Raw genomic sequence first — 3,775 nt, 5'->3', positions numbered from 1 at the left:
TATACATTTTTTCTAATGTTTGATATCAACATTAGAAAGCTACTAGAAAGCTCTTAAATCCCATATGTTGAATAGTGAGTTCTCTTAAACTATAACATGGTATTTCCCAAATCATTTACATAGAAGGCATTGTTTCCTATTTTCTCATTCCTAGAATAAGCTGCACAGGAAGACACCACTGGTCCTGATTATCAGTCTGTACCTTTGAATACTGAGGAAAATCTTTCCTCTGCTCAATATAATTCACTACTCTCCAGTTAGAATAATTTAGAATAGTAAAAATGGAAAAAGAGAAAATAAATCATGGTGAAAAAGCATATGCAGAAAATTCACCAGTTTTTTTTTCTGACCAGTTCAACCAATGTGAACTATTGGGGAAATATATGGACACCTCATTCCCACTGGTACTCAAAATCTCTGGTTAGGCAATTCTGACGAAGACAAGGAACAAGATGAAAAAATGAGGAATTGTATCAATTGCAAGAAAACAATGGAGTAGGATCCAAGCAAATTTCTTCTTTGGGATGGCGAAATTTATTGGCTTACTGTGAACACTACTTTCCAAAAAGGCCACCCAGATGAATACTAGGGATGAGGATGAGTATACCCCTCTTCATCGGGAAGCCTAGAGTGGACACTTAGACATTGTCCATGAGTTGGTAGCTCAAGGCAGATATTCATGCAATAACTCTGAATGGCTGGACACCCCTGCACAGTACTTATATGTGGAATAATACCAGAATGGCTTCTTTATTACTTCATCATGATGCAGATACCAATCCCCAAACTAAAGGCCTATTGACCTCCTTGCATCTTGCTGCTGGGAATAGAAATAGCAAAGATACTCTGTATCTCCTTCTGTTTAACCATTATATCAAACCAGGTCTGAAAAACAACTTTGAAGAACCTGCATTTGATATTGCCAAAAGGGTAAGTATGTATCACTACCTTTTAAAGTTGTCGAAGGCTGTACAAATTGTTCTCCTAAGTCGTAATGGTTTGGTTAAGTTTCTTAAATTTCAAAAATGCCAGTCCATCTTTTGTGTCCCTACAAATTTTTTTCACAATACAAAGCAACAGCAATATCTTACTATAAAAATTTATGTATTCCATGGTATTCTTCCAAGTGAATTGCATGATTTTGATATCAAAATGTATTCAAGAGTTGTTTGTATATATCTGTAATGATCTCTGCAGAGTTTGTGATTCTTTAAATCAGAAATAATTTTAACTTATCTGTTGAAATGAATAGTATAGAAACTAAAGATGTTCCGGGTGCTTTTCTGAAAAAAGTATATCTATGTTTGTGTAATGTCCATAATCTATTTCATTCTCTCCTAGATATAATACTTTGAATTCTACATTGTTATATAATGTATAGATTCATTAATAAATGTGACCTTTCAGATTGCATTCCATATAGAAGAATTTTAAGACTCCTTTTTTTCATAGTTTCTTATATTATTTTATTTCTTTGGGATAAAATAGCAATATTATCTAATTTCAAGTTTTGTAAAGGTTATGCTATGTAAAGGCCTTTCTAAGGTGAAAATTTAATACACTGATGTCAAACTAACCTTTAATTCTATGAATTACATATATTGTTACACTTGTGTTTTTGTAATCAACTTTTTAATAACTGTTTTTCATTTCTTGCATCAGAAGAATGAAAAATATGGAATACTTCACAAATTTTCATATCATCCTTGTGCAAGTGCCATGTTAATCTCTGTATTGTTGTAGTTTGGGTAGACCTGCTGCTGAAGCATGCAGTATCCTCAAAATTTAAGTACGTAATGATACAATCTTTATACAGGCATATATCCATGGTTGCCTATTTGTAACAAGGAACCCTTATTGTTCCTAAAAATGCTATTGATGTTATTTCTCTAAATTTCTGTGTACAGTGGAAAAAACTTATATAGTTTGGTTGATTGCTCACATTTACAATTTTTTTGTCAATGACTATTTTGTCATTTTCATTTTAAATTTGATCATACTTTGAAGCCTTTACAGCTAAGTCCAAAGGTGGTGGCTTTTCAAGTACTTATTTATCAACTGAGTTAGCTTTGTGGAGCTAATGGATTCAAAGTAAGCCTTGCTTAAGAGCTACTTCTAACTTTCTGCAGCTTAAAATTTCCCAAATGAGGTCTTGCTGGGACAAATGTCTACCTGAACTGTGAAGACTCAGGGTCTATGTTGAGGTGGCAGAATGATGCAGGCTCCAGCCTCGGGATTATCTGAGGACTGTGTTTGGGATTAGGAAAGCTCTTGGAACGCCAGGATACAGAGGGAAAATGTTCCCTCTTCCTACCTCAAAACATGTCACAGACTCCTGGGAGCTGAGGAAGTGGCTCTTCTGCTTGCTTAAGCATAGATGAACAGCTGGTCATGCATTTTCCTGAGATTGGAGAAATGGTTTGAGCTTGCTCTAAAATAGTTTAGATAATAATATACCTAGACGTTCTCTTATAGGTTAAGTAAAAATGTATCTGTGGAAATTTTTTGTGTAAATGTTTTCTGGCCAAATCTTGGCAAAAAGTATGCTTGCTAGTTTTTAAATACCCACTAACAATAAAGCACAGCATGCAATGACAATTGCTGTTTGCACTCTGCATCCCCTGTGTCCTGGTGATTTTGTGACCCTTACCCAGGGACCCCAATGGAGTAGACGTTGACACTGAACCTTTACCTTTCTTCCATGTAGGAACAGACCAACCAGAATATCTTACCCTGACAGCATGGATTGTCTTACTGGAACAAAAATAATCTTAGTTACAAGGGATCATAGAGAGATGAACAGTTCAGACAGAATTGTTCAGAATGGAAGGTATTTTATCAAAACATAATTGTTTATTATACATATCATTTCAAAAGTAGCTAAAGCCAGGAAAGTGAAAGAATTGTTCATATGCATGATTACCTACTGTCCTGACCTGTCTATCATCCAACCAAGCAGGAACTTACACTACTGACATTCTATCACTAAATATTGCAATAGCTCCTGGAGAAGTCCATATGTTTCTCCTCGATATTAGGCCTTAAATTTGTAATGTTTTAATCACAGTGTTTCCTCTCGCTTCTAGGCTGCATATCTACAAATGGTAAAGCTTTAAGTCTAACTCTACCAAAAACTGAGGTAGAGAAAATGGAATAATACTTTAAAACAGAGTTGCCTTTGATTCCCTAAACACAACACAACAATGCAAAACAATTTTTATATTATATGTACTTATATATTTTATATTTATATGTGCTGATTTTAAATTTCATACAGTGAATCTTACTAGAATTGATAATTTGACAAATATATTGACATTTATTCCCATAAATAGATTGGAATATAAATAATTAGGTTTAGAATATATATTAGAATATAAAAAGTATCAATGCAATATCTTCAGTATTAGCTTGTGATATCTTCTAATTGTTCGTGGTCTTCTGAATACAAATGTAAATTAACAGTATTGTTTTCTGCTAATCTTTAAGGGATTTTATTCTGATGCTCTGTATATTGTTTTAACTTGCTGGTCCCAAAGTGTTTTTCTCCATATTTCTGAAGCATTCCTACTGATTATACCCAAATTTTGCTGATATGATGTCTAAAAGCTATTATTCTTCTGCAGGACCCACGTGTCCTAGGATAACAGGTCCCAGTTATCTGCATCATCAGATAACAAGGGCATGAATTCTCACATAGGCCCATGCAACATGCCAACAGAAAATAAAGACTCATCTCAATTTCTCATTTCCTATAATATTTCAGGGCCCCAAT

At 34.1% G+C, this 3,775-nt stretch overlaps 2 pseudogenes; one reads left to right on the top strand and one right to left on the bottom strand.

The window, feature by feature from the left end:
- Nucleotides 1–281: 281 nt before the first annotated feature.
- On the top strand, nucleotides 282–995 carry LOC138838587 (ankyrin repeat domain-containing protein 49 pseudogene; annotated as a pseudogene).
- Nucleotides 996–1,669: 674 nt separating this feature from the next.
- On the bottom strand, nucleotides 1,670–1,769 carry LOC138838597 (U6 spliceosomal RNA; annotated as a pseudogene).
- Between the last annotated feature and the right edge of the window lie 2,006 nt (nucleotides 1,770–3,775).

Source organism: Dipodomys merriami, unplaced genomic scaffold, assembly GCF_024711535.1.
Source record: "Dipodomys merriami isolate MVZ:Mamm:240054 unplaced genomic scaffold, mDipMer1.0.p SCAF_284, whole genome shotgun sequence".
In the NCBI taxonomy this organism is placed as follows: Eukaryota; Metazoa; Chordata; class Mammalia; order Rodentia; family Heteromyidae; genus Dipodomys; species Dipodomys merriami.
Note: the sequence above shows the minus strand (reverse complement) of the source record. Positions and strands in the feature narration are given on the sequence as shown.